This window comes from Macaca nemestrina, chromosome 14, assembly GCF_043159975.1.
Source record: "Macaca nemestrina isolate mMacNem1 chromosome 14, mMacNem.hap1, whole genome shotgun sequence".
In the NCBI taxonomy this organism is placed as follows: domain Eukaryota; kingdom Metazoa; phylum Chordata; class Mammalia; order Primates; family Cercopithecidae; genus Macaca; species Macaca nemestrina.
In genome coordinates, this window is record NC_092138.1 from 117,144,744 (window position 1) to 117,163,821 (window position 19,078).

The 19,078-nt window shown below is 54.4% G+C and overlaps 1 protein-coding gene across 4 annotated transcripts in view; it reads right to left on the minus strand.

The window, feature by feature from the left end:
* Positions 1-19,078, minus strand: part of LOC105471918 (NACC family member 2) — a 111,922-nt gene that overhangs the window by 63,754 nt on the left and 29,090 nt on the right. The window contains exon 1 of one of the 4 annotated variants that reach the window (XM_071078604.1): positions 15-710. The exons of 1 other annotated variant lie outside the window; for it this stretch is intronic. The gene's annotated coding sequence lies outside the window, so the exon portion shown is untranslated. Of the gene's footprint in view, positions 1-14; positions 711-19,078 lie in introns of those variants that run through there. 2 more of the 4 variants (XM_011724744.3, XM_071078605.1) reach the window with 2 other exon arrangements.

Sequence of the window (19,078 nt, forward strand, 5' to 3'; positions counted from 1 at the left end):
TCGGGAAGACCTACCTTCCGCCGCTGCGGCCGCCGGCCGGCACTGCCCGCTCCGCCTGGCAGGACAGGCTTCCCGCACGCAGCCCGCCTGCCCAGCTGCTCCGCGAATGCAGCAAACGGAGCGGGAGCCCTGGGGCGGGGAGGGCGCAGGGAGCCGGCAAGGAGGAGGAGGAGGAGGAGGAGGAGGAGGAGATGGTGGAGGAGGAGGAGGAGGAGAAGGAGGAGGAGGGCAGAGCGCCTGGGCGCTGGGCTCGCGGCCGCAGCTCAGCTGCACCCAGGCCGGCCCTCCCGGGCAGCGCACCGCATCTCAATGAAGGGGCCGGATGCAGACGAACGTTCCGGCGGCTCGGGAATGAATAGCCGCCTTTGATTTGGGAGCCGAAGTAAATGCCAGCTCCCAGCCCCGGCTTTAAAAACAGTGGAGTGTTGGTGCCAGAGGAATGCGCGGCCCCGGGTGCTGGTACGAGACAGACTTTTGATGACTCACTGCAATGCAAACAAAGATGGCAGAAATACTGTACAGTAGTGGAGAAATGCTTCCCGGTGCCACGGCAACTGAGACAGCCTAGAAATTTATGGTGCAGTTTTGCATATGAATTACCCAGTAAACTGCCTCCCGGCCTTCCAGGACAGCCCCAGTGTCAAAGCATTTAAACTATTCCAAACAGTCTGCAGAGCTGGCAGAGCTGAACTCCTCCACCGCGGGCGGGGAATGGGCAGAGGCGCTGGGGGAGGGGGGCAAGGGGTCAGGACAGATAGGGGAGCCAGGGAAGGGGAGGGGAGGTACAGCAGAGGGTGAAGAGAGGCACAGAAACGGCAGGCAGCGGGTGGGCGAGGCAGCACCCCAGGTCCTGGCGGCCTCAGAGCTGTGTCCTCTGCCCAGGCGGCAGGCCCAGGAGTCCAGCCCCAGCACCCCTCCCCATCCCACTCCCAGCGCCCTCCTGGCACTTTAAGAAAAGAGCGACTTTGTGGCCGGGCAACCAGGAGCCGGAAGGGGCAGCCCCGCCAGAGAGGTCCCAGCAGAGGGCAAGGCAGCCGCCCCACTCCTCCCGCACACTCCGGGCTGCGGCCACACAGGCTCCTGGCGGCCCCACTTCTCAGCTGACATCAGCTGCACCTCCTGCCCAAGGGGTCCACAGCATCTGTTATTGAGCCTTTTCCTGGGAAAGGGCTGCTGTGCAGGACTTGTGGTGGCCCCGGGGCGCCTCAGAGAATGTGCACTTCCTCCTGGGCTCACACCACCCTGGCTAAGTGAGGCCCTGAGGCCGACCTCTGGATTGCGCAGCCTCAGTTTCCCTGCCACTGGCGGTGACCCCCAGGAAGAGAACATTCCACCCAAAAGAAGGGTCCAGGCTCGAGGCCGTTGAGGTGAGCCCCCTCCTGCCTGGCCAGCTACCTCCACCACTGTAACCCTGGTAGCAGGATGTGGAGGCGGCCCGCACAGGCCTGGTGGGAGGCAAGGGGACAGCGCCCTGCCCCTCACTCCCGGCGTCCCTCTGAGGCATCCGGAGACCAGAGAGAGGGCCATCTGGTTCCTCCCTAGTCACACACTGTGGGTTCAGTTTCTCCAGACCAGACAAAAAGCCGCTGAATGGGGACGGGAAGAGATCCAGGTGCGGGGAAGCTGCCGGCAAAGGCCCGTGGAGGTGGCTTCGCGCCTAGTGTTTTCTGCCTCCTACGAGGGGCTGGTGACGACTCCGGGAGACTGGGATGGGGGCGTTTACAGAAACATCCCCACTTGGCCACGCAGAAGAGCTGGGCTCCCCGGGGCCAGGAGATGCAGGGCCCAGCTGTCACCCTCCCCGCCACACCCTCCACCCTCAGGTCCCCACTTAGTTGCCGCCTCCTCCAGGAAGTCTGCCAAGTGCCCTCAGAAGCTCGGCAAGGGCTGAATGCCAGACACAGCCCGGGCAGGGAGGTGCAAGAGAGGGGCCTGTGCAACACAGCAACACAGCACAGAGGGCAGAGGCCCCTAAACAGCTCCCTTCACAGACCCACTGCGCCCACCACCAGGAGCCTCCCAGAGAGCCCATGGCTTCTGTTGGGGCAACTTCACCCCAAGGACGGGAGTAGGGATGTCTGAATCATACAGGGGCTCTTGTACCGAAAGAGCGGATAGGCAGAGGCCAGCACAGTGCACCGGCTCCTGGGGGTCCCAAGAGCCTGGGCTGCGCAGGCCAGCAGCCAGGGCTGACAGAGGGCTCTCAGCCTGGCCCTTCCAGCAGCAAGAGGGTCCTGGCCTGTTGGCCAGGTTGAAATCCTAGGTCCCGTGGGCACCAGCCACTTCCTGTAAGGACGCCGCAGCCTCAGATGCTGAGCTGCGAACTGGGGTTATAATTTACCCTCAGATGGTTCCTGGGGGTGAATGAAACAATGTTTGTGAAGCCCGCGGCTGGAGCCTCGCACACAGTAAGCCGGTGATGCCTGCGACCTGCTGTGACCTGGGCAGGAGAGCAGCTCTCAGCTGGGCATCCAGGTGGCCGTCTTAGCGCCCTGCCCAGTTCGGCCTGCATCCACACCTCAGGAACGGGAGCCCCAGGGCTGGGGGCCAGACCAGCTCTCCCAGAGAAGGGACCATTATTCCCTTTGAAGGTGATGGGGCCGTGTGGTCCCTGGGGATCAAGGACAACTGGAGCTCTTGCTGGCTTGTCCTCAGGCCACCTGCCCGGTGAGGCTGCAGCCCCACGGCCCAGCCTGCTGAGAGCCGGACAGGAGCTGGTTTTAGGTTGCTTTCTTGGAAGGCTCAAGAACAAAGCTGAACTTTAGGAGAAAAGAATAAAATAAAGGCTTGGCTCACGCCCCCAGGGCCAGGAAAGCGGACACGCGGGGACTGACCCTCCTACTGCCAGAGAGGACGGGGCCGAGGGCCCAGGTGGGCCCAGGGACATGAGCAGGGCTGTCTGCTGAGGAGGGCAGGGCCAAGCCCTCCTCAGACACCAGGGCCTCTCCACCCTCCCCTGCAGATTCTCTGGTGACTCAGTTTCCCCACCACTTTGCTTCCCAAGCCCATACCTCCTATTGTTTCCCCTCCTTGGTGAGATTCACCACACTCATTCACTTATGGAGAGTTCTGCAGAGCCAGGCAGAAAATCAGAGGTCGCCAACTTTGTTTACCCCGGCCATCCTCAGGATTGTGGCACCAACGACCCTTGCTCTCAAAATGCCCTTCATCAGAACGGAACCCACTTTGGAAAACCTCTGTAGATGACCCAAGGCCCGAGTCCAGTTCCTGCAGCTGTGCCAGCCTTGGGTGCCCCACCCCACACAGACACACACAGAGGAGGCTGGGTTCCTCTGAGCCCACAAGCCTCCCTGAGGAATAAGAAAATACGGGTAGCTGTGGCAGGGAGAGGCGGCAGCTCTCTTCTCTGCAGAGCCTCACTTGAGGAAGGCTGAGATTCACGCCAGGCTTGCCCTGGGGTTAGGGGTTGCCGACCGTGATGAGCCTCATGCCCAGCAACCTGCCGGTGGGTGAGAGGAGCCCACGGGGAGGACAGGGGCTCACTGGAACCGCAGCCTGATGCACACACAGGGGTTGGGGCAGTGTCTCCAGAATGACCCCCCTGCCTGAGTGTCATCCTGGCAGGATTCACACAAGAACACAGGTTACCAGGTTGGTGCCAGGCCAGGGCACCTGGGTCCTGGCATCTAGTGTCCAGCAGCAGAGGCTCCGGCAGGTAGAAGACCCCTGAAAGCATCCCCCAGGCCAGAGGACAGGGACAGGGACCAATCAGGCAGCCCAACAGGAGGAGCCCCTTTCCCGGGGCCCAGCCAGGCAGCTCCATGGTCTGAGGGCCTCGCCCCGAGTCCCCAGAAACCCTGCCCCCTCCACCTCCAGATTGTAAAGCACTTCCTAAGCCCAGCACAGTAAACTAGAGGAATGCAGCACTGAATTTCTGCAGGATCACTACAAGCAAGGGGAAGGGAGGCGAGAGAAATTAAATTAAATTAAATTATCTTGCAGGATTTAATTTCACCAATCTAATAAGAGGTTCTGGACCTCGGCAAATGCACAGCCATTAAACACGTGGTAGAGGAAGGAGAGAGGTGGGACACGGGAAATGTTCTGCAGAGGGGAGAGCCCCTCTACCCCCAGCCCCGGCCCCTGGTGAGACCGCCTGGCAGTAAGTGAGGACATTTCCTAAAAGGTCAATGGAAGGCGCTCCTGGAGCGTGAGATGGTGTGGGGATGGGGCGGGCCTGCTGTACCAGCTGCTCTGGAGTCAGCAGGCGCACACGGGGTGTCACAAACACGAACACCGCCTGGAGGCTGCTTCTCGGTGGACTCTGCCCGCCTGGGACCAACGCCTTCCCTGTCCCACACAGTGCAGGCTCCAGGAGGACTTGCTTGGACCCCATACCTTCAGAAGAGGGGCCCTAGGGAGGACAAGGGGGCGGCAGGGGCCCCGGAGGTTAACCCTGGCAGAGGGTAGAGGCTAACCAGCTCCGGATGTGCCAGGGCCCCAGGGAGCTGGGCGTGGCACCAGCTTAGCCTTCAGGTTTGCATTAAACTTTTAAGACACCAGAAAGCAGAGCTGGGCCGCCTGGAGGCCTGGCTGCTAATGGAACCACCAGCTCCACGCAGATGAGATGCAGGAGCTCCGGGCCAGTGCCCTCGGTGGCCAGGAACTCCCCCCAACCCCGAGGCCCCCACACAAGCCAGGATGGCGTGTGCTGTGTGCTCACCTTCCCACTACTGGACACGCAGATGAGGAAACTGAGACCTCACAGTCGGGAGGCAGCTGGGCCAGGTCCCTAGCAGTCATCCTTCCTGGGTGGTCTCTGGTCATCAAGTCACAAGAGCCAGAGGGGAGGCCTGGCCCTGCCCAGCAGACCCCAGGTAGCGACGACCCTGCCGGGGCCCCAAGGACTCTGCAGCAGAGAGGAGAGTTGCACCAGGAAAGGGGCACACAGGCTCCCAGCTTCAGGGTCACAGAGGTGTGGGCAGTCTCCGGGCTGACGGGCCCCCTGGGACTGTCACTGTTGCCCCAGCCTGGGAGGTGGAGGAGAGCCATGCAGGGCTGGGCCCAGGCCAGGCTCCCTCCATTCAGCAGGGTCCCTAGGCGGCTTCTACCCCAGACCACAAGCCGGGGCCAGCATCAGCCGTGAGAGCCGGCAGTAACTGCACTAATGAACATCTGCCTGGGAAGCTTTCTTCCCAGATGGAGAAGAGCAGTACTCCAGGACCTGCAAATCCACAACTCCGTGTATCAGCCCTTTCTCTGGGGTCAAAGCCAGGGACACGGCAGGGGGCCTCTGGATAGCACAGCCCCCAGCCCCCACACCCAGGGTGGGTCTCCAGCAGCCAGTATTTCGTGGGAGGGCTGGGAGGACGCTCCCAGCACAGCAGCAGCAGGCTCTGCGTCCGATAGGGCCTTGTGGGGTGCCCATGGTGTTGGCCCGAGGGTCTGGTCCAGGGGCCTGTGTGACTGAGCCGAGCCCTGCGCTTACAGGGAATGACCCAGGCAGCCACAGCTCCCCTGAGGCACGGCCCCTGGCCAGCTACACGCTCATCTCTAACCTTCGCTTGCAGGATATTCTGACTTTCTTCTGGGTGAGGACTTGGGGGACAAACACGGCACAGACTGGCAACAGGGATGGCTCAGAGGAAGAGAGTGAGTCGCAGGGTGGGGAGGGATAGGTGGGGCTGGCACAGCTCCTGTTGAGCCTCCAGACCCACCCCGTGGACCCGCCCTAGCCAACAGACCCACTGGGTTCACACACCGTGCGATGCTCCCTCACACCACAAAACATTCTAGAAGGTTTCCAGAGAATTAAGCTGTGTTTTGAAAGAGCCAACAATCTCCCTCACCCGTATTTGTAATTTAAATAACGTAAGCTTGAAGAGCGTCTCCCTCGGGCACAGTTTAATAACTTAAAAAGCCAGCGCCAGCGCCAGCTCCAGCGCAGGGCCCCCTCCTCCCCCAGGGCTGCGGCAGGGTCTCCCCGGCACCGGGTGGCCGGGTGGAAGCTGAGATTGAGGCTGCCCAGGCGGAGCGGCCGGGAGGGGAAGGACCCTCCTTGCTCGCTCACTCCCTCTCTTGATGGCCTGGGGCAGCTGTGACCTGATCATCACTACTGGGGCCGGGGGTTGTGGAAGCTGTCGGATCCCAGGCACCGGCGGTCAGAGGTGGGCACTGGGAGGCGGTCTGGAGTGTGCTGGGCCCCGCCGCTGGTCACCCAGCCCATTAGAGACGGCGACTTCGCGGCACACTCTCATGGTTAATATTCATAGCTCTCCTCATCTGCATATCATGCCATAAATAGTCGAGGCGAGGTAAGACACAAAGCTCCCCTGCATTTCTAATTATGCTTAAAACTCTCATGTAAATCAGAGCGACACAGAAACACTACATCAGCCGCTGGGGGCGGGGGGGGGGGGCGCCCAACGATGCCTGGAGCCACACGCCTCTGGGCCCTGGCAAGGGTGCTGCCGGTGCCACCTCTGCCTGGAGTTGGGCAGCAGGGAACCCAGGCTATGTCATTGGGGTCACCAACCTCGCCTCGCCTTTGCCCCAGAGGGCGAACTGCAGGGCAGACACTGGCAGCACCTCACGGTCGCCTCCATCCCTGCTCCACCCCGCCCTGCCCGGTCCCCACGGGCTCCCAGTGCCTGGCCCAGGCCCTTTCCAGCCAGGGACCTGGGATCACATCTTCAGGGGTCTCCGGCGGAAGCTGCAGGCACCTGCTTAGGAGGGGGCTCCGGAGGCTCGCCAGGGCCCTGGCCATCCATGTTTTACCCCTTGGACATTCCCGTCTGGGACCTGGGCTTTCTCAGCTCTTCAGAAAGATGGGACGTTGGATACACACGGACATAAACATGGGAATGACAGACTCTAGGGACAACAGGATGAGGGAGGGAGGAGGGCAGAGGCTGAAAACCGACCCACCGGGTACCATGCTTACCACCTGAGTGACAAGCTCAATCGCAACCCACCTCAGCATCGCACCATGCACCCAGGTGACAAACCTGTACACATATCTCTGAATCTAAAATCAAAGTTGAAAAAAGGACAAGATTCAACTCACGCAGCACTGGCGGTTCGGAAAAGCCCCCACCCGCACGCTTCAGGCAATGCCTCACGCTGAGGCGTGGAATTGGACGAAAGTCCTGGGCAGAGCCCAAGCCATGAAGGGGACGCAGGGGCCAGGGCAGGATGGTCTCCTGACCACCACCCCAGCCCAGTGGATAGCACGGCCCCCGGATGGGCAGCAGAGGCCCGGGTGTGGGAGGCATGACTCTGGCCCCTGGGCCTGGCCCTCCTGTCTGCAGGGAGAGGCAGCGCGGGGGCTGTAGAGGGAAGTTGCTGGGTCAGGGGCAGGGCAGAAGCGTGATCTGGAACCCACATCAGAGCCTAAGACGGCCCCAATCCCTGTGGGCAGCACAGAAACAATCACAGGGTCCCTGGAGAAGAAGATTCAGCTGGGACGTCTGAGGGCAAAACTGCCATCCAGCACGCCCAGGAGCAGGGCCATTCCCCGGGACTGGGACACCCTCAAGGCTAAGGCCAAAGGTGCCCAGGCTAGAGCTGCACAGGGGCCCGCAGAGCTAAGCAAGGGGCACAGCCACTCTTGGTGTCCAGATGCGAGCACCAGTCCTCCCGGAGCGGGGCCCCAGGACATGCCAAGTCAGCACCTCCAGAGAGAAGCTGGCACGGGGGCTGCGCGAGAAGCCTCAGAGCCCAGATCTGGTGCTCCTGAGACAGTGGACAGCAGCAGCCCAAGGGGAGTGACCTGCACTCTGGTTACGAAATTCCACCTGGGGCCGCCTCCTTGGGTGTGTGGTCCACTCAGGGAGCCCGGGGCGGGGAGGGGGATTGTCAAAGTCGGCTAGACATTAAACAAAAGGCAAGTCCCTTCTCCAGCAATGCGTCCAGGTTGGCAGGTCCAGCAGGGGACCTGAGCAGGCTGCAGGCTGGGACTTCCCAGCCGGTTGCAGGGACACCCTCCATAGGGCTGGCCTGGGTCCTCTCTACCATGACAAGGACAGGACAGTCTGCCTTGGGCAGGGCTGCTGGCTACATGGGGACTGTTGGACCTCTGTGTGTGTCCGTGTGGCCCACAATCATGTCACCCAGAGTCCCCAGCTTTCCGCTCAGCCTGGCCTCCATCAGAGTCCCCTGAAGAGTCCCCACCTCCCCCTGTCAAAAGGACCCCAACTCCTCAACCCTAACCCAACTGCAGCCAAGACCCACCCCGATGTCCTGACCAGAAGAGAGGAGCTGCACCCTGTCCCCTCCTCAGGGTGCACGGGGAGCCAACTTGGGGGACCTGCAGGAGGCACAGGGCCAAAGGATGCAGGGTGACCCCACTCTGCCATGAGACAGGGATGCAGAGATGCTGGCTACCCGCATCTGCCCTGGCGGCATGCCCAGACCTATTTTTAAGCCCATTTACTAGAAATCCCACAAATTAAAGGAAATACGGATAATGTAGTAAGAATCCTGGGGGCCAAATAAAAGCTGCACATAATTGTCCTCGTGCTCCAGTGTGAGAATCTTAACCACAAAACCCAAATCTCCCCAAAGCTCTTTTGAAACACTGAAGAATCTTGTGTAAAAGAGGGAAAAAAGGCGGGAGGCGGGGAGGCCTGCACTCGGCTCTGGGATCACGGGGAGGCCCTGCAGCCGGCTGGGCTGCCTTTAAGCCGGGGCCATAAAAGGTAATTACTGACATGAAAAATAAAGACCATAAATACAAACACCCAACTTCTACGGCTTGGCTCGGGAATGGCAATTGCAAAACTGGCAGCAGGCGCTTCTTTCCAGAAGGCAGGGCCAGACCCAGGCCCCATCCCTCTTCCCTCCCTGAGGGTCAGCTCCACACTGGGGCCGGGTGGGGGATGCCACCCCTACCTTGACTCATCTGGTCCAGTCCCGAGAAGGCCAAGCCCTGCTTGATCCTCCCTGGCAAGGCTGGACTCCAGCACCACACGCTTAGCCCCATCGGGTCTCAAAGGTGCCAGCTGGGGTGGCAGGACACTCCCGGGTGAAGGGCGTGGGAAACACAGCCAGTGATCACAGAGCCGTGAGGGGACCCTCAGAGCCCTGGGCACGTCCCCACCAGCCCTCTGGTCTCCAGGCTTCAGCCCTCCCCTGCTCATCCCTCCCGCCAGACATGGCTGTCTAGGGATCTGCCAGCTGACCAGAGCCTTCTCTGCATCCGGGAAGCCCCCCAACACAGTCATTCCCTGAGAGACTGTGGGTGCAGGGGTCAGGGGTTGGCCCGGGGGAAGGTGAAAGGGGGAGGGGAGGATGTCATCCCAGGATGCCCTGGCCTGAGGCCACAGTTTGTTCTGCACCATCATAGGGTGGGGACAAGGGCCCACTGGCTCTGTTACATACTAGAATGGACAGACGCTCCCTTGGCGGCTGGGGGAGGAGGAATAATGCCCGGTAAGCGGCTCCTCTTCTGCCTCCACCCCTTGAATGCCCCTAAACCCCATCAGGGTCTGCAAATCCCCCACTGTGGGCTCAGATTCTGCTGCCTACGGGTGTCTCCCACTGCCTGGCTGGGAGGGACAGGCCAGGACTCCTGATGCCCCAGCTGGAGTGGTTACCAAACACAGGCTGCCCCGGCCTCCAGCCACTGGGACCCACAGCAGACACTGCCCATGGTGGCAGCTCCATTTCCCGGGCACTCACCACACAAAGGCACAGCCCTCAGATGGAGGGGTCCCCTCCCTCCAGGCCCAGATGCTAGAGGTCACCAGGCCCAACTCCCGGGCCGCCCCCTCATCCAGGAATCCTGACCATTGAGGGGTCCATGGCATTTGGCCACAGGAAGCGGCTGGAAGCAGAGAGAAGGCAGCCAGGGTCGGGGAGGGTAGATGGATGGGCCATGCTGATCGCACCCAAGAGGATGTGTGTTCACGTTCCGGAACCTGAGCAGCTAAGAGCCTGTACAGCTCACACCGGGACCCAGCAGGTCTACCCCAGCCCCCAGCCTCAGCCCTCGTACGGCCAGGCGGCAACACCCTTCTGGTCAGAAAGGGGCAGATTGGAGGTCTACCAGGCTCAGGAACCAGCGAGAAGCCAGGTGGGTAGGCGGGGACAAGCCCACAAAGCAGAGAAATGCAAGTCCAGGTGCAGAGCACGCCATTAAGAAAAGTCAGTGGCTGGGCATGGTGGCTGTAATCCCAGCACTTTGGGAGGCCAGGACGGGCGGATCACCTGAGGTCAGGGGTTCGAGACCAGTCGGGCCAGCATGGCAAAATCCCATCCCTACTAAAAATACAAAAATTAACTGGGCATGGTGGTGCGCACCTGTAATCCCAGCTACTCAGGAGGCTGAGGCAGGAGAATCGCTTGAACTGGGGAGGTGGAAGTTGCAATGAGCCGAGATTGCACCATTGCACCTGTACTCCAGCCTGGGCGACAGGGCGAGACTCCGTCAAAAAAAAAGAAAAAGAAAAAGAAAAAAGAAAGAAAGAGAAAGAAAGAGAAAGAGAAAGAGAGAAACAGAGAGAGAGAGAGAGAGAGAGAGAAGGAAGGAAGGAAGGAAGGAAGGAAGGAAGGAAGGAAGGAAGGAAGGAAGGAAGGAAAGAAGTTAGCAAGAAATTAGCAATTAAGCAACACGATGACTACAAGTCCTTCCCCGCTTGACGCCAAGGGACCACCCCGCAGTCACTTGTTTACCTAGGATGGCGCAACTTTGACCTGCCATCTACCCGACCCCGGCAAGTTACAGGTATACATGTCAGCTTTTGTCCAGGAAACATGCAAAGATTTCTCTCTATAGAAAAGACCATCCCAAAGACAGTGAGGCTTTGGCCCGTGGGGGCATTAACCAGTTTTAGACCTTGTCTAGCAAGATCTGATAGGACCTCATCTTCAGTGCCCAGGCCGAGGGGCTCCTCTGGCACACTCCCAGCCAGTGATCATCCTACCTGCTCCTTCGTTGATGAGTTAAATACATAATACATGTTCTCTGTATATTCGCACCATCCTCATTTATCACTTTAAAAATTATATAGGCGGCCGGGCGCGGTGGCTCACGCCTGTAATCCCAGCACTTTGGGAGGCCGAGACGGGCGGATCACGAGGTCAGGAGATCGAGACCATCCTGGCTAACACGGTGAAACCCCGTCTCTACTAAAAAATACAAAAAACTAGCCGGGCAAGGTGGCGGGCGCCTGTAGTCCCAGCTACTCGGGAGGCTGAGGCAGGAGAATGGCGTGAACCCGGGAGGCGGAGCTTGCAGTGAGCTGAGATCCGGCCACCGCACTCCAGCCTGGGTGACAGAGCGAGACTCTGTCTCAAAAAAAAAAAAAAAAAAAAAAATTATACAGGCTGGGCACAGTGGCTCATGCCTGTAATCCCAACATATTGGGAGGCCAACGGGGGTGGACTGCTTGAGCCCAGCAGTTCAAGATCAGCCTGGGCAACATGGCAAAACCCATCTCTACAAAAAAATACGAAGAATTAGCCGGGTGTGAAGGTGCATGACTAGTCCCAGCTGCTTGGGAGGCTGAGGTGGGAGGATCACCTGAGCCTGGGAGGCCGAGGCCGCAGCGTGTCGTGGTCGTGCCACTGCACTTCAGTCTGGGTGACAGGGCAAGACCCTGTCTCTAAATAAGTAAATAAATAAGATTATACGTTGACAGGACATCCCAGCAACATGAGGTATGTGGCCCGTGCTCAACCCCACACCTGTCTTCTCGTGTCTTCCCGAGGGAAGAACCCAGACTTCGCCATCACCGTTTTCTTGGTTTTTGTTGTTGTTGTTGTTTCACCCTTTTTCCCTGGGACTGTTTCCGTGTCTGGTTATGGGTCAAGTCTGTCAATCTATCTCTATCCTGTCAAATGTGTGGTTTGAGCCACATTCCTGTTCCGCGGCAGGGACCGGGGATTAGCAGCTACCAGGACCCCTGGGCTGGTCTCAGCCATACTGTGCAGAGCACCTGGGAGCGACGTGCCAGCGAGGGGGCCCTGGAGACTGGGGTCTGACTCTGCGGGCTGACCCTGTGGAGATGCCTGCAGGGCCAATGAGGGGCTCAGGTTCTGTCCCTATTGATCATCTCTGTTCTTCAATCGAGGAAAGAGGTCATATACATTGCAGAAGCAAACACTTCCCTCCAAGATAAGAAGAGGTGAGCCATTTTCCAGATTTATGTTTGACCTGTGGCTGAGCCTGCAAGTTCGCTGCATGTCCATCACCAGGATGGACATGCCTTTCCCTGCCATAAAGTATAGCATTTTTCCTACCTGGGAAGGGGATGCACAAACAAGATTACAAAAGCTCTTAAAGAGGCCAAGCGCAGTGGCTCACACTTGCAATCCCAAGCACTTTGGGAGGCCGAGGCTGGTGGATCACCTGAGGTCAGGAGTTCGAGACCAGCCTGGCCAACACAGTGAAATCCCATCTCTACTAAAAACAGAAAAATTAGCCAGGCATGGTGGTGGGCGCCTATTATACCAGCTACTCAGGAGGCTGAGGCAGGAGAATCGCTTGAACCTGGGAAGTGGAGGTTGCAGTGAGCCGAGATCATACCACCTGTACCCCAGCCTGGGCAACAGAGGGAGATTCTATCCCAAAAAAAAAAAAAAAAAAATGAAGTCACTTAAACAGCTGTGCCCTCATTGACTAGCAGATACTGTGCAACTTTACATATCTAACACTGTTAGAACTCGTGGAATATAATGAAACTGTAGGCCAGGCGTGGTAACTCAGGCCTATAATCCCAGCACTTTGGGAGGTCAAGGCAGGAAGATCACTTGAGTCCAGGAGTTTGAGACAAGCCTGGGCAACATGGCAAGACCTCATCTCTACAAAAAATTCAAACATGAGCTGGGCATTGTGTTATGTACCTGTGGTCCCAGCTACTCAGGAGACTAAGGGGGGAGAATCGCGTGAGCCCAGGAGATCAGGGCTGCAGTGAACTATGACTGCACTACTGCACTCCAGCCTGAGAGTGAGACCCTGTCTCAAAAAAAAAAAAAAAAAAGACAAAAGTAAATCCTAATCCTTAAAAACTACTAGGAGAATGAACAAGCACAGCAAGATTGCAAAATATAAACTCAGTATCCAAAAATCACAAGTATTTCTCTACACTTGCAATGAACAACCTAAAAATAAAATCAAGTAAACAATTCCATTTACAACAGCATCAAAAAGCATAAAATACATAGGAATACATTTAACAAAAGTAGTGTAAAACTCATACTTTGAAAGTTTCAAAATTCTGTTGAAAGAAATGAAAGATCTAAATAAATGAGAAGATATCCATATTCATGGGATGGGAAGACCTAACATTATTAAAGTCTTCCTTAATCACGTTAATTAAGGAATATGCCCCAAATTGATCTACAGATTCAATGCAATCTCTATCAAAATTCCGGTTAATTTCTTTGCCAATATTGACGAGTTGATGCTAAAAATTCATATGGAAATGCAAGGGTCCCAGGAGAGCCAAAACGGTATTGAAAGAGGAACGAAGTTGGGGCAGTCATACCTCTGAATTTCTAAACTTGCTATAAAGCCACTGTAATCAAGACAGTGTGGTGCTGATCTAAGGACAGACTTAGATCAATGGAATAAATGAGTCTATAAATGTATTCATGTGTCTGCAGCCAATTAATTTAATAAGGGTGCCAAGACCATTCAATGGGGGAAAGAACAGTCTTTTCAAAATATGGTGCTGGGACAACTGGATAGCCACATGCCAAAGAATAAGGCAGGACCCTTCCCTCACACCATATAAAAAATTAACTTAAAATATTTCAAAGACCTAAATGTAAGAGCTAAAAACTATAAAACTCTTACAAGAAAATACGGGATACATCTTTGTGGTCTTGGGTTAAAGAATGGATTCTTACATATGACATCAAAGAGCAAAGCAACTCAAGGAAAGAACAAACCAGACCAGGCGTGGTGGCTCACGCCTGTAATCCAACACTTTGGGAGGCTGAGGCAGGAGGATCGCTTGAGCCCAGGAGTTCAAGACCGGCCTGGGCAACATAGCAGGACCTTGTAGCTACAGAAAATAAAAAATTAGGCCAGGCTTTGTGGTGGCTCATGCCTATAATCCCAGCACTTTGGGAGACAGAGGCAGGCAGATCACTTGAGGTCAGAAGTTCAATACAAGCCTGGCCAACACGGTCAGACCCCGTCTCTACTAAAAATACAAAAGTTAGCCAGACGTGGTGGCACACACCAGTAGTCCCAGCTACTCTGGTGGTTGAGGCAGGAGAATCGATTGAACCTGAGACACCAAGGCTGCGGTGAGCCAAGATTGTGCCACTGCACTCCAGCCTGGGTGACAAAGCGAGATGCGGTTTCGAACAAATTTGAACAAAAACAAACAAATAATACAAAATTAGCCTTGAGTGGTGGCACATGCCTGTAGTCCCAGCTACTCAGGAGGCTGAGGTGTTAGAATCACTTTAACCTAGGAGGTTGAGGCTTCAGGAAGGGGCTGGAGCCGCGTTCATGCCACTGCCCTCCAGCCTGGGTGACAGAGACCCTGTCTCCAAAAAAATAAATAAATAAAAAGTAAGAAAAGAAAAACCAGACATATTAGACTTTCTCAAAATGTAAAAATCTTGTGCTTCAAAGAATACCATAAAGAAAGTAAAACGAGGACGGGCATGGTGGCTTACGCCTGTAATCCCAACACTTTGGGAGGCAGAGGTGGGCGGATCACAAGGTCAGGAGTTTGAGACCAGCCTGGCCAACATGGTGAAAACCGATCTCTACTAAAAATACACAACTAGCCGGGTGTGGTGGTGGGTGCCTGTAATCCCAGCTACTCGGGAGGCTCAAACAGCAGAATCGCCTGAGCCCGGGAGGCAGAGGTTGCAGTGAGCCACAAACACACCACTGCACTCTAGCCTGGGCAATAGAGTGAAACCCCATCTCAAAAAATAAAAAATAAAAAGAAACCAAAGAATAGAAGGGAATATCTGCCAACCATACAAGAGACTTATATCTAGCATATATAAAGAATTCTGACAACTCAACAATAAAAAGACAAATAACCCAATTTAAAAATAGGCAAGGCATCTGAAAAGATATTTCTCCAAATACTGTGCACAAATGTCCAACATACACACGCCAAAATACTCAGCATCATTAGCCATCAGGGAAATGCAAATCAAAACCACAAAGAGATACCACTTCATACCCACTAGGATGGCTATCATCAAAAAGACAGAAAACAAAGATTGGTGGAAATATAAAAAGATGTAGCGATCGGGAATGTAAAATGTTAAGGCCACGTATGGAAAACAATCTGGAATTTCCTCAAAAGGTCCAAGAGAATTCCTACATGACCCAGTAATTCCAACCCTAGGTATGCCGCCAAGAGAAAGGAAAGCATGCATCCACACGGAAACTTGTTCGGAGTGTTCCTCGCAGTATCATTTCCAAGAGCCAAGAAGTGGAAATACACAAATGCACCTGCTGAACGGATAAGTAAAACGTGGAATATCCATACAACATCATTTGGCAATGATAGGAATGAAGTACTGAGAGAGCACGGATGAGCCCCACGCTAAGAAAAACATTACGCTAAGTGTGAAAAAAATGCTGGTCACAAGAGGCCACATATCATCGATGAGATTCCATTGATCCAAAATGTCCAGATCATTTAAAAATATATTTAAAAAGAAAAAAAAAAAAAGATTTAGCTGGATGCGGTGGCTCAAGCCTGTAATCCCAGCACTTTGGGAGGTCAAGGCGGCCGGATCACCTGAGGTTGGGAGTTCGAGACCAGCCTCGGCAACATGGCAAAACCCCGTCTCTACTAAAAATACAAAATTAGCCAGACATGGTGGTGGGAGCCTGTAATCCCAGCTACTCGGGAGGCTGAGGCAGGAGAATTGCTTGAACCCAGGAGGCGGAGGTTGTGGTGAGCCAAGATCGCACCATTGCACTCCAGCCTAAACAACAAGAGCGAAACTCTGTCTCAGATGGTGAAACCCCGTCTCTACTAAAGATACAAAAATTAGCTGGGCGAGGTGGCAGGCACCTGTAATCCCAGCTACTCAGGAGGCTGAAGCAGGAGAATCACCTGAACCTGCGAGGCAGAGGTCGCAATGAGCCAAGATCACACCACTGCACTCCAGCCTGGGTGACAGAGCAAGACTCCGTCTCAAAAGAAAAAAAGAAAAGATCTGTCGTTGCCTAGAGCCGGGAGCAGTGGGGTGAGGGAGGGATGGGGGAATGAGAACGACTACCAAAGAGTGTGGGTTTTTTTGGAGTGATGAAGATGCTCTAGAATTCATGACGGTAATGACTGCGTAACTCTGAATACAGACGTGTTGATTAACGATGGGAATATATTCTGAGAAATGCATCATTAGGTGATTCTGTTGTGGTCTGAACATCACAGGTGATTTTGTTGTTCTGTGAACATCACAGAATGCACTTAAACAAAGTTAGATAGGCCGGGCACGGTGGCTCACTCCTGTGATCCCAGCACTTTGGGAGGCTGAGGCAGGCAGACCACAAGGTCAAGAGATGGAGACCATCTGGCCAACATGGCAAAACCCCGTCTCTACTAACAATACAAAAATTGGCCGGGCGTGGTGGCTCACGCCTGTAATCCCAGCACTTTGGGAGGCCGAGACGGGTGGATCACGAGGTCAGGAGATCGAGACCATCCTGGCTAACACGGTGAAACCCCATCGCTACTAAAAAATACAAAAAACTAGCCGGGCGAGGTGGCGGGCGCCTGTAATCCCAGCTACTCCGGAGGCTGAGGCAGGAGAATGGCGTGAACCCAGGAGGCGGAGCTTGCAGTGAGCCGAGATCTGGCCACTGCACTCCAGCCTGGGCGACAGAGCGAGACTCCGTCTCAAAAAAAAAAAAAAAAAAAAAAATACAAAAATTAGCTGGGCATGGTGGTGGGCACCTGTAAGTCCCAGCTACTCAGGAGGCTGAGGCAGGAGAATCACTTGAACCCGGGAGGCAGAGGTTGCGGTGAGCCGAGATCGCGCCACGGCACTCCAGCCCGGTGACAGAGCGAGATGCCATCTCAAAAAAACAAAAAAACAAAAAACAAAAAAAAAAACAAAGCTAGATGGTACAGCCTACTGCACACTCAGGCTACATGGCATGGCCTAGTGCTCCTGGGTTATAAACCTATGGGGCATGGTACTGTACCAAATACCGTAGGCAACTGCAACACAATCGGAAGTATCTGTGTATCGAAACATAGTAAAGGTTCAGTAAAAATATAGGATAAAAGATTAAAAATGATGAAATTGTAGAGGGCACTTATCATGAATGGAACTTGCAGGACTGGGCGTCGCTCTGGGTGAGTGAGTAGTGAGAGAATGTAAAGGCCTGGGACATTACTATATGCTACTGAAGACTGTAAACACTGTACATTTAGGCTATACTATATTTATCTTTTTTAAAAAAATAATTGTGTGACTGGGCACGGTAGCTCATACCTGTAATCCCAGCACTTTGGGAGGCCGAGGCAGGCGGAGTACCTGAGGTCAGGAGATAAGACCAGCCTGGTCAACATGGCGAAACCCTGTCTCTACTAAAAAATACAAAAATTAGTTGGGCATAGTGGTGTGCACCTGTAATCCCAGCTACTCAAGGGGCTGAGGCAGGAGGATCGCTTAACCCAGGAGGCAAAGGTTGCAGTGAGCCGAGATCACACCACGGCACTCCAGCCTGGGCAACAAGAGTGAAACTCCATCTCAAAAAAAAAAAAGTAATTTTGCAGGGACATTATGATGGCTACAATGTCACTGGGGAATAGAACTTTTCAGCTCTATTATAATCTCATGAGTGCACCACTGTATATGCTGTCCACTGACCAAACTGTTGTTATGCAGTGTGTGGCTATATACTAAAAACCACTAAACCGTACAGTGTATGAGTGAATTGTATGACACATAAATTGTCTCAATAAAGATATTATTTCAAAACTAAAAATACAGATAAGCCAAAATGAAATTTTAAAAATCGAGCGGCTCACAGGAAGGCAGGAAAAAGAAACAAAAGACAGGATAGAATAAAAAACTGAAATAGGAGACAAGGCCTTAGCACATCAATAATTTCATTAAATGTAAATGATCTAAAAACATCCATTAAAAGACAGAGATTGATAGAATACTTTTTTTTTTTTTTTTTTTAAGATGAAGTTTTACTCTTGTTGCCCAGGTTGGAGTGCAACGGCATGATCTCAGCTCACTGAGACCTCTGTTCCCCAGATTCAAGCGATTCTCCTGCCTCAGCCTCCCGAGTAGCCAGGATTACAGGCATGCACCACCACGCCCAGCTAATTTTTTGTATTTTTAGTAGAGACGGGGTTTCACCATGTTGGCCAGGCTGGTCTCAAACTCCTGACCTTGTGATCTACCTGCCTCGGCCTCCCAAAGTGCTGGGATTATAGGCATGAGCCACTGCACCCGGCCTGAAGTGAGTTTCTTTTAGACAGCATATAGCTGAGTCATATTTTAAAATGTCTTCTATCAACCGGGCATGGTGGCTCACACCTGTAATCCCAACACTTTGGGAGGCCAAGCCAGGTGGATCTCACCTGAGGTCAGGAGTTTGAGACCAGCCTGGCCAACATGGTGAAACCCCATCTCTACTAAAAATACAAAAATTAGCCAGGTGTGGTGGCAAGCACCTGGAATCCCAGCTACTTGGGAGGCTGAGGCAAGAGAATTGCTTGAAACCAGAAGGCAGAGGTTGCAGTGAGCCGAGACCATGCCACTGCATTCCAGCCTGGGTGAAAGAGTGAAACTTTGTATCAAAAAACAACAACAACAACAAACAAACAAACAAAAACACACCTCACTTCAAATATAATGATATAGGTAGGTTAAAACGAAAAGAATAGGCCGGGCGCGGTGGCTCAAGCCTGTAATCCCAGCACTTTGGGAGGCCGAGACGGGCAGATCACGAGGTCAGGAGATCGAGACCATCCTCACTAACACGGTGAAACCCCGTCTCTACTAAAAAATAAAAAAAATTAGCCGGGCGCGGTGGTGGGCGCCTGTAGTCCCAGCTACTCGGGAGGCTGAAGCAGGAGAATGGCGTAAACCCAGGAGGCGGAGCTTGCAGTGAGCTGAGATCCGGCCACTGCACTCCAGCCTGGGGGACAGAGCAAGA